General features: G+C 39.2%; 1 long non-coding RNA gene across 2 annotated transcripts in view; it reads right to left on the bottom strand.

Annotated features, from left to right (window-relative positions):
* LOC112471518 overlaps positions 1 to 18,681 on the bottom strand; it is a 192,498-nt gene that overhangs the window by 65,495 nt on the left and 108,322 nt on the right. For both annotated transcript variants that reach the window (XR_003043337.1, XR_003043336.1), the window contains exon 2: positions 11,995 to 12,141. This is a non-coding gene — a long non-coding RNA (uncharacterized LOC112471518). The remainder of the gene's footprint in view (positions 1 to 11,994; positions 12,142 to 18,681) is intronic.

The raw sequence follows: 18,681 nt of genomic DNA, 5'->3' as shown, positions 1-18,681 counted from the left end.
AAACTTGGAAAGATCTACCCAAAAGTTTCAAACCACTGGAGGAAGTCAATCAAATTTCAGAGAATTATCCCTATTTCCCATGTTTTCACTTTTCACCTTGCTTATCTCTGAAAAATAAGCTGTAATATTGATGGATTTTTATTCAATTTTGATTCCTTTTAAGTATGTCTTGGCTGCTTCCCTAGCATAATTACTCTGTTATTAATAACCTGAAATCCCATTATCATTGAAGAACTGGTGATATTGAAGCTTCGCTACTTTTTTTTTTTTCGTTATTACCACTGTCATATTACTGTGAATGTCACAATATTGCTTTTGAATGCAATTTCCTGGGCCTGACTTACAAATGTCGTCCATCGGTTGGCCTGAAATCAGTTAGGTGCTTTCTTTTGTAGGATCTATTGTCACTGTATACTGTGAAGTATTGCCTGTAAATTTGAATTTGTCTTTTATGATCTACCCATCTGATCATGGAGTGTTAGTAAAGAGTTGGGAAAATGTATCAATAGAGTTCACTGTACATGGGAAGGTGTTTCTAATTATTTTATGCCTACTCATACTGACTTTCATAGTGCTCATATTGGTATATTTTTCCATGTAATCCAAGTCATCAACTAATTAATGAATGCCCATAAAGTTCACAATATTGAATATGCAAATTGGGGATATAAAAGAAGTATAAATCATAATCTGTCCTCAGTAAATTTATAATCTCAACAGAGGCAGGACAGAGAATGCTCTAGTTCTGCAATATTAAAAAACAGAAACTCTTCTTCCTGATCTTCTAAATAAAACATAGTAGCCTATAATTATTTTTTGATTTAGTATTTGTCAATCCGATTATTTACGAGTGATTCCCTGAGATCATGTATACAACAGTGGGCAGACAAGAAGTAGCAATATGCAATTTAGTTGAAGAATGATTTTTATTATTTAATATCAACATCTGAATTTCAATATACTTTTGTCGTTCTCTACTCATGATGCATGTGTTTTTTTGGTGGAAAACTATATGTTGCAGTGAAATGAACAATTTGGGAATGAAGAAAATTTTGAGCCAAATCCTTTGAAAATCTCAATAGTCTACTTCATATACTTTTTAATCTTTCTTTTCTCACATACCCCTTCTCTTGTCAATTTCTTTTAAATAACTTCCTCCAAATGAAGCAGTGCTGTGATGTGCAAGAAGGGACTAACTCTGCCATCGTTTTACTTGGTGTTCAATAAACATTATGGTTGTCCCTTCCCTGGAGGAACTCACTGTCTTATGATACTGTTGTCTGTGTCGGGTGAAGAGAGGCTGATAAATCTTAAACCACTCCCCTTTAGTATTTGATATCAAAATTCTATGCGCAATTTAAAGATCTTTCATTTTATATTCTGTAAGATAAAGTTTACTTTTTTTGAGACAAGGAAAAAGTCTCCTTATTCTACTTATTTGAAATCAAATATCTTAGATTACTTAACTTCCTCTGCATAGGACAATGTTTGTTTTCCAAAATCTTTTAAAACATGACACGTTAGATTTTAAGTCATTTTTCTCTCCCTTTGTCAGCTTTCTTTTCATCTCCTGTCAATTCTCTACTCTTCCTCATAGTCAACCTCCTCCCACAAGTCTTCACAACATAACTGACCTCCTCATATACTTTGTTTCTATTTTAACATTTGTCTCATGCCCTACTTAGCCTCTCTGGTATCCGCTAATGTTGCTGAAATCTACAGGGCACTGGGCATGATGTTAAATTAAGATTGTTAGCACAGTATGCCTTCTTGGACAAAGAACGAAAACTCATTACAAAATTATGAGTTTTGCTCTTCTTTCAATGTATAGTAGGTTCACTTTTACAAACAGTTTAAAAGGTCTTGAAAAACTCTGACAGGAAAAAAATTCTACTGGGCAGTTCTATTACATGACTTCTCTGATGAAAACAAACATGCCAAAGGAGCTTTGCAGATTCAATGAAGTTAAGCATTTGAGATGGGAAGACTGTCCCGCCCAGGTACACACAATGTAATCCCAATCATCCTTTTAAGTGGGAGGCAAAAGTGTCAGTAGTCACAGGAGTAGATGTAATGATGTACTGTTGGAGCGATCTGAACTTCGGTGTTGCCCCAGTGGTGGCGGGGGGCAGGGGGTGGATAACAGCGCAGAAACTGGGACAAAAAGTGTCCCAGCGAGGACAAGCCTCCCAAATCTGCTTGCTACAACTGTCAGCAGTTGGGTCATTGGACTGCCCTCTGGCCCAAGAGCTGAAGGACCGCTAGGTCAAAGCCAGCCACAGGCTTCCAAATAGTTGCATGGGACTGAAGAGCCCCACCCTCCACCATTGGTAGAATATCTATATTTGTCTACATCACTGGACTGGAGCCAAGGGTAACAATGGATGTGGCAGGTAGGACAATTACTTTCCTTTTTTGATACCAGGGCCACCTACTCTGTCCTTCCTTCTTTGGACCCTTCTCCTCTCAAATCTGCACCATTGGGAATCACCAGAAAGCCAATTTCTTTATTTTATTCTGCCTTTTTATTACCTACTGGATAAGTATCCATTTACCCAAACATCCAGTAGTCCTTAATCCATATGTTCTACTGGGAAACATACCTCCAGAGACTAACTGGTTTACTACTTTAGACTTAAAGGATGCATCTTTTCCATCTCTCTGAGTTCACAGTCGCAATATCTATTTGCCTTTGAATGGGACTCCCCTAATGGAGTCCACCAGCAACTGACTTGGACAGTACTTCCTCAGGGATTCCTGGACAGTCCCCACCTTTTTGGTCAAGCGTTAGCACAGCATTCATAAGATTTACAACTTGAGGGGGAACTGATTTTACAGTAAATAGATAATCTTCTTCTCTGTTCTCCTACCGCACTGACTCTATGACTCAACATTCTTAGGTCATTCAACCAATTTATTAATCAAGGTGTAAAGGACAATTCTCCAGCCTCTCAGCTGCAGCCAACCTGGAAAGGCCCTTGCCCTGTTCTTTTATCTTCCCTAACTGCAGTAAAGGTCCCCAGAATTTCCAGTTGGATTCATTACTCTTGAGTCAAATCTTAAGATACTAAAAGTCCCTACAGAGGACTCTACTTACACCTGCAAACCAGAGAAGCCCTGAGGTTCCTCTTCAAGAAGGAAAAACCAGGATGAATTTTATGATTCTTTTGACTTTCTCCTCCTCTTTGTTAATTTTTACCATGGCTATTCCTATTCCATCTACTCCTTATCAATTAGCCAACTGAACTGTCTCACTCTAAGTTTTCTCAGTCCTGCTGGTTTTGCCTATCTACTCGGAGCTGGGGGTGGGTTACCTTAACCCCTGACTATCTGTGGACCAACACTTGTAAACCGCCTTGTTCAATTTGTTTCTTCCAGGGTCCAGGCAATTCATCTACAAATGGTTCTTCAAGGAAACTATCACCCACTCCAGTCAACAGATCCTGTACCAAATGGTGGTCCCATAGATGGGCATCAAGAGTCACTGCCCCCTGTCGACAGAGAGCAAGTACAAGGGACCCCATCCTCCACCTTCATCCCTTCTCAGCCTGAAGTAGCCAGAGCAGTCATCACCCTCAAACCCCAAAGATTTGGGTCCCTAATACTTCAGGGGGGGATGTTAGGTAGCTAGTCAGACATAAGCAACAGGGAAATAAAGAAATAGGGGCCCAGCCCAGATACCGCCTAAAGAATACCCCAATGGTAGTAGAATTCTGGGTATGCACACGCGTACTAGGCAAAGAGTTTTATAGCAGCCAGGTGTCAATCAAAATGACCTCACTAGCCAAACACCTAGGAATGCCTTCGGAACCACCCATCACAGCCCGAATATAATGCAGACATTCCCGCTTTGGGAGTCTTTTTGTGTTGGTTATTGTGGTGGTTGTTGTTGCTGTTATAGTGTTCTGTTAACAGCTGTCAGCGCTAAAATCATTTGTGTCCTTGGGGCATGCTTCGTTTTTCTAAAATATACTTTTAATAAATCTTTTCTAAATCTCACTGACCTGTGATTCTTCACTGTGTCAATGAGGAAGAACTAACTACACTCCGTGCCGTTATCCTCTCCTCCTCCCTGACGTTGGGGACTCTGAAGTTCAAACAGCTCCAACGGTAACAATGACAGAAGCAGAGGTGGGGGGGGTGGAGGGGAAAGAGGAGGTAGTTATTGAAAAATGTTACATTGTTGGCTTTGAGGATGGAGGAAGGGGCCACAAGCCAAGGTGGCCCCTAGAAGCTAGAAGGCAAGGAAAGGGATTCTCTCCCCAAGCATCCAGAAAGAACAGCCTTGCTGACTCATTTTAGACTTCCGACCTCCAGAACTATAAGACAATAAATTTGTATTGTTTTGAGCCATTAACTTCATGGTAACTTATTACAGCAGCAATGAGAAATACACATCCCGAGAAAAATTACCAAAGCTTCTGTGGTCAAATAATTTTGGAAAGCATTATTCTCTATATCACCTTCTCAATGCCTAAAATTTGAGAATTCATACAATAAAGAATCCTGTTTAACTTTGTTTAAACCAGAAATTCCCAAAAGTATTTAACCATCGACATTTTAAAGACTATTTTTTAACTTTCCTCAGAATTGCTGTTCATATAACCTACTTTGGGCAACAATGATTTAAGGATTTATGCTGTGGATGATGGCATCTGGAAGGGATACATTCTTGGACACATTTATCTAGAATGAAATTCTATCCACTGACATTCAGTGGGTTATTGTTGAGTGTCCATTATGGCTTTACATTGTGATATGTATTGGGATGAAGGAAGAAGGGTTGATGTATAAAGACATAAAGAAAATGTTACTGACTCAAAAGAAATTATCATTTAGTAGGGGACATGACGTATTTACCAAAAATCATAAGTCAGGTAGGAAATGTTAGGGGGTCTGTGTGTATACACAAAATGGGAGCACGGGGTAGGGGGAGAGGAGCTGCTGTGAAAGTGTGGAGGAAAATAATCACTTCTGGGAGCAGGGTGTGAATTATGAAAGAGCCGGCATTTGAATTTGTTCTTTATGGACAGCTAGGCTATTGACGAGAAGACAGAGAGAGAGAAAGGGGGTGCAGTCTTAAATTGTGAGCAACCTTACATATTCCAGGTACTGCCTGACTTAAGAACTCAGTTATTCCTGGATAAGGAAAGCAAGACAAGCCTTGGTGAGCCACATCCTTATCTGTGTGATAATCGGAATTCGAAATTGGAGTTCCAGTCTAGAAAATTATTAGGTCCCATAAGAACGTCATCACAAATAAAAATGATACACAGATGCTTTTGAAATACATAAGTATATATAACCAAATTCTTAATATGAAATTTAAGTTCTGACTCAAATGCTCCTTTTGGAGGTATTTTTCCACATGGAATGGATATCTTAAGGTTTCTTAAAATATGTGTCTAATAGTTTAGTCTGAAAATTTTTTCCTTTTCCTGGTAAATCTTCCAGTAGTAAGCATAGGTTTCTTCATTGGACCTCTGAATTTCATTTCAGAAACAGAGTCATCTATTTCAAAAAGTTTCAATGCCACTTCTGTGTGCATGGATGTGACCAAGAGACTTTGCTTTAAAAGTAAACAGTGGAGGAGGACCGTTTCCACCCTGACGTTAGCTTCCTGTTTGGTGTCAATTTTAGTCTCCTTGGGAGCAGAAACTATCTCACTGTTTGTTCTCTGTAAGCCTAGACTCCAGAGCAGTGCCTTTTCTGTCGGAGGCATTCAGGGTATGATTGTTGAAATGGTGAAAGAATCATGGAAGTTGATGGGGTTTAGGCAGGTTGCCCCAGAATGTGCCACTCTGGCATGTGGATTATTTCGAGCTGAAGACAATAAAGGCTCAACAGACTCAAGAGGAGCTTTTTACCTCTCCCCAATCTGTACCCAGAGGCGAGACAGCTATTACCAGAGAAAACACTTTATATCAAAAAGGCTGATTTGTATGGAATGACCCACATTTGTTTATTAAATATTTGCTCTTCTCATCTTCCTGTGAAGTGTTTTCCTCCCCCTTTGAAGTCCCAGACCCCTACCACCCTTCTCCTAAGCTCAGAATGGCACATGAGCCTCCACTGCCTGACTATATGTGAGCCTTTCATATCTCTGTGGGACTCCTGAACATACAGAATTAACTTTTTTTCCCCTTTAATCGTGGTGCACTTGAGTCAATTTAGAAAAGGAATTTTTCAAAAATTTCTTTTCAATAGGAAAATGAAGATTAAAATAGGTGGCATTTTAGGGGTAAAGGATTCAAGAGAATTTTGGGGGGGAGGGTGGTTAGTTCTAGCTTTAGAAGAAAAAAGGCTATAACTTTCTGGAAGGGATGCGGGATTGCCTATATTGTCCCTGTGCTTGACACAAAGCTACTGACCGATCGATCAGGCAGTTTTATTAAAGAAAGTTTTATTAAAGAAAGGATTTAGAGGATCAAAGGTCCCCTCCCAAGAAACATTCACATAGGTGTGACCTCTGGAGATTGTGTGCCCCCCTTGTTTGTCTGGCAAATACCTTCTCATCTTTCAAGACTGCTCAAATGACACCTCCTGGAGGGCCTCTGGCTCCTTTTGGAGTTGTTTACTCTGCCCTCTGTGCTTCCCAGCACTCTGTGCAAAACTCTCTCAAATATCGCTAATCACATTTTATCCGGTTATCTGTTTACATATCTGAATTCAATTCAATAAAGTTCTGCTAAGGCAATGCTAGATCCAAGGACTCAAAAGGCCGGAGGGACTCTCACCTTTAGAAGCTGCTTCCTACTATGGGAGACAGACAAGTACACAACCACAGTTCTCCGTAATAGCAGGAGAACATAACACAATGGAGAGAGAACAGGAAGGAGGGAGTGACAATGAACTCCTGGATGGCAGGGTCTTATTTCACATCCTTAACCCTTAGCACAGTGTCTGACATAAAAACAAGTTCTACACATGTTAAAGGAGAGATGAGAGAAGGAAGGAAGAAAGGAGGGAGCGAGGGGAGAGGAATCAGCGGAATTGTCCCACCCCATATCTTTCACTCTGCTGCATGTTGTCAAACACAGTAGTTACACTAAAGGTGCTATTTTCAGGCTTCTGGAAGAGATAGATAGGAGCACAGTCGATGAAGTCACATCTAGCACATAATACAGTACATGATAATCACCAATTTGAAGGAGACAAGTCATAATTGGTCCTGTATTTAACTGTCATCCCACGGCACATGCTAATACTCCTGGGTGTCGTACGGAGGTTGCACTGGCACTAGTGCCACGCCGATTTGATTCTTGGGTTTTACATTATTAGATCAGCAGGCTCTTTTGCTCCTGCAAAAGGATGTAACTAAAATTTTGGTCCCTTCAGAACCTTGTTTGCCATCCAGTCCCTCATTTCTCCGCCAGCTTCATCTGTGCAACTCATCTTGGGTTACCTCTGGCAGATGGAGAGAGGAATCTCATTTCCAGCCTCTGCTGTCTGCATCCAGGGCCCTCCCTGAGCAGCCTCTATTTCACCGGGGAGAAAAGGGAGGAGGGAGGAGGACGAGCCTCCCCAAGAGATGAGAGTATAAAGTATTTCTCAAATTTTCATCTTCAACAGCTGGTATCATTTAACTCCCGAGGGGAAGGGGGAGAGCCTATGCTTTGTTGCTTGGGCTAGCAATATAATCTCTAGCTATCTTGATGCCAAAATATCAATTACAGGTTCATTTGGATGATGGGATAAATTGGTGTTCAGACCACTAGACAATGACATAAATTGGAGGTGGGGGGAGAAGGTGGAGGAGGGGCTTGAGCCTCAGGACAGAAGTGAAATAAGGTAAAGTCAAATTCCTCATATCCTTACAAATTAAGTAACTCAATTCTAAGCTGCTATTTGTCTCATGAAGAGAAACCCACCAGCAACGAAAGTGAAGCTGGTATTCCTCAAGAGGTCTTCTTCTTGGGGGTTCTCATTAGAGAGATATTAACGCACCCATAGCACCCAAGCTCTCCTAGCATAACAATAAGAGAAGACTGAAAACATAAATGACTTGTAATTAAAAATAAACGTCTTACCAAACACAGAGAGTCATGGAGTGTTCGATTCCATTTATATGAAATAGCTAGAACAGGTAAATCCATATAGATAGAAAGCAGATTGGTGGTTTCCAGGGGCTGAGGGAAAGGAGAAAAGGGGAATAATTCCCTTTGGAGTGTACGGTGTGTTGTATTGCGGCAACGGAATGTGATGAGATAGAGGTGATGGCTGCACAGCACTGCGAATGCGCTGAATGCTACGGAACTGTGCAATTTTAAAATGGTTAATTTCGTGTTACGCGAATTTCAAAATGAAAACATTTTCATAATGAAATGTTTTCTACCTGAAGGTCTCGTTATTTCTCACTGCTCAACAATCTACCACTATCAGGAAATAAGGAAGATTTTATTCCTATTCCACAGTGATAAGAGGGATTAAATAAGTCTCAAGTTCTAAGATTTGCCACCCTTTGGCCTTTCTTGTGAAAAGCCTAGTATTTTCCCAGAATGTCTGTAGCAGGAAAGTTATTCAAACCAGTGACCCCTGACTTGCTTAGCCCTTCACAATCAGCAGCAGCCACCGTTTGTCTGCAGTTGCAAAGAGCCAGCTAGAGAATCAAAAGTCGATGGGGTACACCTGTGTTTACAGACTCTAAGCCCCTGGCAGACCTGTGGGACCTAGCTGTATTCTGAGGAGTGGCCTTCTGCGGTGGTGACTGAGGGTCATTTTAATTCGGTAAAAAAATATAAAGACCTTACTCTTTCCACACACTTTTGGGATCAAAAAAATCAATTTTAACAAAGAGTAGAAGCATCTTCGGACGAGAGGCAGCTTTTTTCCCCCTTCCTTTGGATTCTAAGAAGAACATCTGCTTTGACATATAGATCCAAAGCAGTTAGCTATTAAATGGAAAGAGAAGCCCAAGAACTTGGCGGGAATAACAACATGTTGAGAACAGAGATGAAAAGAATGGACCTTGAAAAGAAACTACAAGACGAAGTAACGACAAAAAAATAAAATAAAATAAAATAAAAAAGAGTGTGACAACCATATTTAGGAAAAGCTAGTAGGGGACTGCCCAGCCTTACCCAATACCTCTCCCCTCTGACTCTGACACTACAGTCAGGGCCGCGGACAAACAGGCTTCCCAAACCCTTGCCCAATTTGTAGAACCATTCAATTTGTCTCACGCACTACTTTTTTTTATATAGATCTGATCCTTCCAGTTTTGACCTTACAACATTTTTTCCAACCATAGTTTTGTCTCATCTCCCACACTTAACACTCGCTTTGAGCATTTGCTTTCCTTGACCGAGATTCATACATTCCCCTGGGACTAACGCCCCTGGTGGCTTCATCCACATTCAGCCTTACTCAGGGATGTCACACCTCGTAGTGACTTATAAAAATAAAAAGTGTTCAGTTATGTTTTGGTGTGTCTTTCCTTTCCTCAGGTGTATCCCTTAAGACTAAGCCTAAAATAGAGCTCTAGTGTTGATTTCAGGCTCATAAATGGCTAGACAAGCTTTATAATAAAAAGGAATTGTTAAATATAACGAGAAAGCAAAATATATTCAATGCTTTCAAAATCCCCTAATCTAATTGCAATATGCCATCTGACTCAGAGAGCCACTTTTTTTCCTACATTGTGTGAGAAAAAAACATGTGGTCCTGTCACAAAATGTTCACATGCCACAGACACTGCAGTACTATATTCCTGGAAAAACTCCTAAAAGTGGGAAAAAGTATGTTTCCTATGTTTGTCATGCCATGGAATAAAATGCAAAACAGGGATTGGGTTACAGAGGGGGCATCCATTTTTCCTTTTGATAGGAATGCTGAGATAGAGCATCAATTTTGAGCTATGTTGGGGTTAAGCAGTATGATGGGGACTGTAAAGTTGCATGTGTGCAATTCCTGTCCTGAGCCGGGTCAATTCCTTGTCACCTCTGTCTTTGTATCACTGCTACAGTGCTGCATAAGTGGCGCGGTAAAATCACACTGACCTTGGGAAAGTCACTGAAGCATTCTGGGCCTGTGTCTCTACTTGTACGATGGAAATAGATATCTTTACTGTTTATTTTTAAGGTGGCTGTTATGGGTTGAATTGTGTTCCCCCCAAAATATACTGAAGTCCTAATTCCCAGTATTTATAAGGTCATTGCACACTTAATAGTTAAGGTGAGGTCGTACTAGAATAGGGTGGGCCCTTAATCCAATATGGTTGGTGTCTAATAAAAGGAAAGCTGCCATGTGAAAGCACAAACATACAGGGAAAATGCCATGTGGCAACATAAGCAGAGATTGGAATGATGCAGCTGCAAGCCAAAGAATGCCAAGGATTGATGGCTACTACCAGAAGCTGGAAGAGGCAAGGAAGGAGTCCTCCCTACATGTCTCTGAGGGAGCATGACCCTACCTTGACTTTGGACTTCTAGCTTGTAGAACTGTGAGACAATCAATTTCTGTTGTTTCAAGCCACCTAGTTTGTGGCACTTTGTAACAGCAGATGTAGGACACTAATACAGTGGTGCAGGTGTCATTTATTGCGTGTGTGCACACGCACGTGCACGCATGTGTATTCTAATTGCAGACGAAACACAAAATAAACCAGGTAGACAAGAAGCAAACAAGGTAACTTTTCTTATCTATCTAAAACAAGGAAATGACACTATTTCCTCCAGACCCAAAATTGCCTATCTAAACTCACCTCCCAATACTGGCCTTCCCATTCAGTGCATTCCAGAACACTGACTGGCCTTTGCATCGGCAGCTTCCTCTGCCTGGAACAAGTCCAGGGCTAACGCCTGACTTCCTGTCTTCCCCAAAGAGACCGACCCTGGCCACTCCATTTAACACTGCAATTCGTACTCCTGCCCCACCCAGCACTCCCAAATCCTCTTGTTCAGCTCTACTTTTTCTTTTTCTCATGTTATTATTGGCTTCCAATATCCTAGTAATTTACTTATTTCTCTATTATGTGCATTATTTGTTACCTGTCTCCCTCTGTGCTAGAACATAAGTTCCACGAGGATAGGGATCTTAATCTTTTTTTTCAAAAATAGGAACAAGCATCTAGAACAGTACGTAGGTCATTAATATATGCTCAAAAAGGATGTTTATAAATCCATTATTTATTTTCAGTTAATCACTTTATAATTATAGAAGCTATACATGTGCACTGTAAAACAGTATCCAAAGTTAAAAACTTCAACTCCCACCATCCAATAAAATTTTCCAAATTAAGATAAACCAGAGTGGTTTTTATCTTCTTTTAAGTGACTCTCAGGAGACTCCCATCTCTTGAGGGGAAATGTCTTGGTAGGGGTAACAACCACCTTATAAGGCTGGTGTGTGGATTAAATAAAATAATGTATCCAAATACGTAACAACTACTAGAGGTAGTTACTTTCATGCAGTAACCACTAAAAGAGGTAGTTACTTTCTTTGCTTTGATCTTGTCTTTAACTTCCATCCTTTCTCCTAACTTCCAAAAAGTAGGTAGTAGGTATCTGCAGCCTAAAGAATGGTATATTGTTCTCATAGGGGAGGCAGGTAGTTCCCCCCAATTTTTCCAAGTCCTCAAATTCATAGTACCAAGTTGTATGGTCCAAAAACGCAATGAGACACAAGGCCACTAACTATTCCATAGAATTTTATAACAGCAGCAACAACAATAAAAAATCATAATAAACAGTAATAATTACATTTTTTATATTACACTCTCCCATTTACAGTGTTTTCATATGAAATTTTCTTTTATAGATCAAAGAACCGAGGCTCAGAGAATTTAAATGACTTGTCCAATTCACTGAGCTGGTAAGCAGAAGAGCTGGGAATTAAATCTAAAATTAGAAAATCATCAGTGACAAAGACCTTTTAACTTGATATTTAGTGAAACGCATACTATCCATTTTTAAAGTCTCACTCACAATAAATGAAATACTCTAGTATTTTCTCTATAAGCTACTTTTGACACCAACCTCTAAACAAATAACTTACCTATCTTAATAGCCACACGTCCTTTCTTTATTGAGTAGCTCTCCACCAAAATTTTCTTCTTGTAAAAAGAATGCACTTTCAGTAGTTAAGTGCACCAGGAAATAGGGTACATTGTTGAGGAAGCCTGGGAATCACTGCTGTTGTGAACTGTTGAAAAAACAAAACAAACATCAAGAGCTTTATATCTCCAGTCCTCTCTGTGAATGCCTTCAGAATGAATGTTTTTTCCAATCCTTGGCAGAAGTCAGTACAAAAGGTTTTTGCTGATGTGTCCGATTAGATTTAATAATATTAAACTTGCATTCCATAGCCTAATTTTATTCTAGGGCCTTAAAAGCATTTATTATAAACGGTTTCCACTTTTGAAGGGACTGAAAGAATCAAATCCAGGAATATTGAGGCTCTCATCATTCTTACATACAGAATTCTCACATTTATTCTTCTTGGTAGGTTAGCTAAAATTCAAGGAGCTAGAAGACACAAATTCAACCCAGAAGTGAAGGCAGTAATCTTAGATTACTTCCTCCCAGCCGAGACAGTGAAAGCATCTTTTTATTCAAATATTAATCACAGAGGTAACGGGTTAATGGGCTCACTGTGGAGGGGCATGCACAACCCCTTCTAAATATGCCAAAATCAAAACCATGGCATAATTACTGCAGATTTTAATTAATTTATTTTAATTAGTTTCAAGTATACAGCACATTGGTTAGACATCTATATAGATCTACATAGTTCATAAAACGATCCCCGCAATTGCTCCCTCCCTCCCCTAACCCTTCATCTAGCCAACATATTAATGCTAACTGCATTCCCTATGCCGTGCTCCCCATCCCTGTGACCGTCCATCATCTATTAATTTGTACTTCTTCAACCCTTCACCCCATTCTCCCAGTCCCCCAACACCCACCCCTCTGTCTGTCACCAAACTGTCCACTCTATTTGTTAGTCTTTTTTCAATTAGTTTGTTCTTTTTATTCTTTAGATTCCACATAAGTGAAATCATACAGTATTTATCTTTCTCTGATTTAAATACCTTCTAAGTCCATCAAAGCAATATCTTTTTCCATTCCCTTCCCTTTAGCCTGTGTGTGTCCTTTAATCTGAAGTGAGTCTCTTATAGGCAGCATGTAGGGGTCTTGTTTTCTTATCCATTCATCCACTCTATCTTTTAGTTGGACCACTTAATTCTTTTCCATTTGAGGTACTTGTTGATAGGAATGTAGTTGTTACCATTCTTTACTCCTGTTCTTGATACATGTTTTTCTTCTTAAAGTAGTTCTTCCAACATTTCCTGTAAAACTGGCTTGGCGTTGATAAATTCCTTTAGCATATTTTTGTCTGAGAAGCTCTTTATCTGTCCTTCAACTCTGATAGCTTTGCTGGATAAAGCATTCTTGGTTGTAGATATATGCTGGGTCTCCATCACATCAAATATTTTGTGCCAAGTTCTTCGGTCCTGCATAGTTTCTTTTGAGAAATCAGCTGCCGGTCTTATGGGTGCTCCCTTGTAGGTAACTATCTGTTTTTCTCTTGCTGCTTTTAAGATTCTTTGTATTTAACCTTTGGCATTTTAATTATGATGTGTCTTGGTGTGGGCCTCTTTGGGTTCCTGGTTTTTGGGATTCTCTGAGCTTCCTGGGGTTGCATATCTACTTCCTTCACCAGGTGAGGGAAGTTTTCCATCATTATTTCTTCAAACAGCTGTTCGATATCTTGTTTTCCTTCAGGTACACCGATAAGATGGTTATTTTGACATTCAATAATGTCCCATAGACTCCTTAAATTATTTTTATAGTCCTGGCTTCTTTTTTCTTGCCATTCTGATTGAGTGTCCTTGGCTTTCCTGTCCTCTATATAGGTCATTTGATCCTCTTCTTTATTCACTTTGTTTATTCCTTTGTTTATTCATTTAATATACTTCTCATCTCAGATAATATGTTCTTCATTTCAGGCTGGTTCCCTTTTATAATTTCCATTTCCATTTTTATGTTTTTATCTCTTTGCTGAAGTTCTCACTGAACCATCTACCTTCCCAAAAGTTCATTGAACATCTTTATAACCAGTGTTTTGAACTCTGCATCTGTTAGATTACTTGACTCCATTATATCTGGATCTCTGTTCTGTTCTCTCAGATGGTTTCTGCCTGTCTTCCCATTTTGGCTGCCTTTCCATGTCTGTTTCTATGTACTAAGCAAAGCTCCTAAGTCTCCTGGTTTTATTACTGTGGATTTGTGTAGTAGGTATCCAGTGGCACAGTCCTGTGAGGGGTTCAGCTGCGGGCCAAGCTTAGCCCAAGCCTCCACCCCTCCGGGACCACCTGTTAAGATTCAGCAAGCAATCCACAGATACTGTCTTTATAGCTGCCTCAAAAGGCCACACCAGAAACCGAGGCCAGCTGCCTCCAGTGTGAGTCTAGGCGCTGCTCAGCAAGGAGCACCTGACTCACTGAGGACACACCTGGATGTGGCTTATATGGGGCCGCGAGTTGGGGGAGGCGGGGTTTCAGGGAATCCTCTGGGCAGAGCAACCTCTGTTATTGAGTTTGATGAGGTCTCAGCTATGGCGGTGCTGCGTTCTTGCACTGGGAGGGGGAAGGGCTCAGAAGAGGAACAATGGATACCGCTGGCACTCCTGTACAGAGCAAGTCTCTCCTCAGCCCTCACTCCGACAATGTCTTCCTGTAAGTCCCTGATGCACCCTGCGCACAGCCAAATCCACACTGATGCTCAGAACAAGCAGGTCCATCACCAAAAATCCACTCATGAACGCGGCCCCTTTAAGAGGAGTCTGCTGCTACCGCTGCCGCAGCCTCTGTCTCACTCGGCTGCTCGGGACGGGCAGCCCCACGTCCTCGCCCTGTCCTATCTTCTGCCATTGCAGGGTGATTTCCTGGACTTCTCCTTAGTTGTATGTCTTGTTCATCTAGATCCCAGGTGATATTTTCTTGCTGTTTTCTCCTTGTTTCCATCACAACTTTGATTTGGTCGCCAGAGGGATGAACAGAGCCTCTATCATCTATACCATTTTTTTCCTCCTGACTGCAGATTTTAACTGGACTTAAGATTGAAATGTCTAGGCAACAACCCCAGATTCAGATATGCCCTTTGCAAATCCCAGAAAAAGAAGATGAATTTCTGGGACAACGTAACAGGAAGAAATCACTTCTAATCTCAGGATGACACTGTGTGGGCTTTGAGAGGAGTCCCAGTTCTGGCTATGAGGGACTAACATTTATCAGACCAGCTTCCCATTGAACACAAACAGAAAAACTGGACAAAAATTATTTTTAAAACTTGTTTAAAGACACTGAAGTGCTACCAAGGCAGCCAGGACACGAAAGGCCAAGATCTTAGGGAGAAGAGAAATAATATTGAGGCAAGTCATGGTATCACTTTTCTTCTCAAGACATCTAGTGATGTTTTAAGAGCCACAAGGCAGAACTGCTGAGAAGCCAAACAGAAAGCAGTAGCTTAGAGGCACAGAAAGTGAGCAGATCTTTTGGCAGATTAAGGAGATTGTGAAGAGAAGGGAAGTGCGGAGAAGCTCGCTGGATGCATTTGCTAACTGATAAACAATGTAAACCAAGCTGAAAGCAGCACTAAGAGGCCGGAGAATTAAACAGAGCTTTTGACAGTTTAAAATTGCTAGAGGAACACAAATTAGAGTTCAGGATCCACCAGGAAAAAAAAAGAAAAAGAAAAGCCCAGGCAAATGGCCCCTGCTTTTAGTTCGGTCTCCTGAAGGGATACATCCTAAAAAAATACCAGAACTGAGCCTTAAATCAATTCAGTCCCTCATCAGATTAAGGAAGTCTGCCCTACTCTTACTGCCTATCAGAAGCAAAAGTAGCCTCTGGAGAAAAATACCATCATCTCAGTTCCTATGATTCTTTATGCAAGATATCTTCCATTTAATCAACAATTCTAGGTATACTAGGGCATAGGTTCAAGAAAGACAGAGACAATAAAAACAGACCTAGAGGTGACCCAACAAGAGTCACAGGACATGGTCTTTAAAATAACTATGATTAATATGTTCAAAATTATAAAGATTGTAAAATATTTAACATGTATTTCTCAGTAACTTACAGAACAAGTCCACCAGCCAAAATTGAGAATACAAAAAAAAAATAAATAAGTGAGAATACAACACAATTAATAAACTCAACCTCAATAATCTACATAGACTACTGCGCCCAACAATGGCGACCACATATTCTTTGAAGGTATACATGAAACATTTACAGAAATTAACCACATATGGGTCATAAAGTAAGTCTCCAGAAATTTCAACAAATAGAAATCATAGTGTAGTTTTTTGAACTTATTATTTTGAAGTAATAGAGGCAAAGGAAATCATAAAAATAGTATCTTTTTAAATTGAGGTAAAATACACTGCTCTTAAGTGTACAATTTCATACATTTTGATAAAGAAATCCAACTATGTAACCACCAACAAAATAAAAATCTAGAGTATTTCAAATCACTTCAGAAAGTTCCCCACATGCCAAAGATAACCACTGTTCTCACTTCTATTACCACAGATTAGTTTTGCCTGTTTCTGAGCATCATACAAATGGGCTCGTATAGTATATACTCTTTTGTTTCTGGCTTTGTTCACTCACCATAATGTCTCTGAGATTCATCTACATTGTTGAGTGTATTGATAGTTTACTCCTCTATTCTCAAGCAACAAATAATTCATTGTATGAAAATACCTCAACTTATTTTATAGTCTCCTATGAATGAAAACTTGGATATTTCCATTTTAGAGCTATTAAGAATAAAGTTACTATAAATATTCTTTTACAAGTCTTTTTATGAACATATATTTTTATTTCTCTTGGGTAAATACTTAGGAGTGAAACTGCTAGGTTATAGGGTTGATGAACATTTAACTTTATAAGAAACAACCATTTCCCCAAAATGGATGTATCATTTTATATTCCCATCATTAATACCTGTGAGTTCAGTTTACAAAGCCTTGTCAGCATTTGGCATAGGCAGAGTTCTAGTTTGAGCCATTCCAGTGTGAAGTTTTGATCTGCATTTCCCTGGTGACTAATGGTGACAGAATTTTGCATACAGTCTTTTACGCAATGTCTGTTCAAATCTGTTGTTCATTTTTTTAAAGTGTAGGTTTTTAAATTTTTGATTTATAAAAGGTTCTTTATAAAATTCTGATACCAGTTCTTTGTCAGATATATGTATTGCATATATTTTCTCCCAGTCTGTGATTTGCCTTTTCAATTTCTAACAGTCTTTTGATGAATAGAAGTTTTTAATGTACACAAACCCCAATTTACATTTTTTTCTTTATGTAAAGAAAAGGACACTTTGCTTTGGGTATCCTTTATGAAATCTTTGCCTACCTCAAAGTCTAAAAGATTTTTCTACATTTTTCCTAATTTCATAGTTTTAGCTTACATCTATCTCAAATTATTTTTTGTGTGTAGTGTAAAGTTGAGGTAAGAGGCTAATTTTCCCCCTCTTGTTCTAGCAATGTTTGTTGACTTTTTCCTTACTAAGTTGTCATAGAACCTTCATCAATTAATCGACATATGGTGAAGCTTTTTTTCAATTAAGCTAGAAATTAATATAAAAATGATAACCCAATAATTCTCAATGTTTAAAAATTAAGCAGTACACATCTAAATAACATGGGTCAAAAAAGAAATCACAGGGATAATTAGAAAAAAAATTTGACTTAAGTAATGATGAAGTGATGACAAATTAAAAAATGGTGATATGTAGCTAAAGCTATATTTTAAAAAAGGTTAGAAATCAATCATTTCTAAATCCATCTCAAGGAATCAGAAAAATAACAGAAAAACAATGAATCATTTAGATATCTATTTCAAGAAATTAGAAAAACAAATAAATTCAAAGAAAGGAAGAAGTAAATAATAACAATAAGAACAGAAATGAATGAACAGCCATAAGTAGAGAAAAATCAACAAAGACAAAAGTTGGTCCTTTGAAAAATTCCAACTAATAACACTAATAAACCCTCTAGGAGGCTCTTAAAAGGCAGAGCCAAAGCTTCTCATCTTCACTCCATTACTTAAGATTCTTCTCACACCACTGATTTCAGACGGAGGACATCTCCTCAGTTCTTCTATTGTTATTCCCAAAGACAAATGCAGGTTCTATTTTGTTTGTAAGAGTTTGGCTTTTATCCTTTACAGAGAAACAAATAGAGAATAAGAGAAATAAACAGGGGGACATTGCGAAGCTTCCAGAATCTTAAATGTGAGGTCTTTGCCAGCAACATCATAAGGTAAATAATGTTGACCTAATATTTGACACAATATCAGCCCCTAACATGTGAAACTGTCAATAAGATTATCTGAAATATTAATTTATATCTACTAATAGGAGCAAACTTCATTCTAAGTGCATATTGTGAAAGTAACGAACAATATTATAAAGCCAATGTGATTAGCAAGACATTTTAAAATTAAGTCTCCAAAAAAGAACCCTCATACACTGCTGGTGGGACTATAAATTGGTACAGCCACTATGGAAAACAGTATGGAGGTTCCTCAAAAAACTAAGAATTGATCTACCGTATGATCCAGCAATCCCTCTAACTAGGTATTTACCCCAAAGACTTGAAAACCCATATCCAAAAAGATATTTGCACACCAATGTTCATAGCAGCATTATTCACAGTGGCCAGGAC

Source organism: Pteropus alecto, unplaced genomic scaffold, assembly GCF_000325575.1.
Source record: "Pteropus alecto unplaced genomic scaffold, ASM32557v1 scaffold57, whole genome shotgun sequence".
NCBI lineage: Eukaryota > Metazoa > Chordata > Mammalia > Chiroptera > Pteropodidae > Pteropus > Pteropus alecto.
Note: the sequence above shows the minus strand (reverse complement) of the source record. Positions and strands in the feature narration are given on the sequence as shown.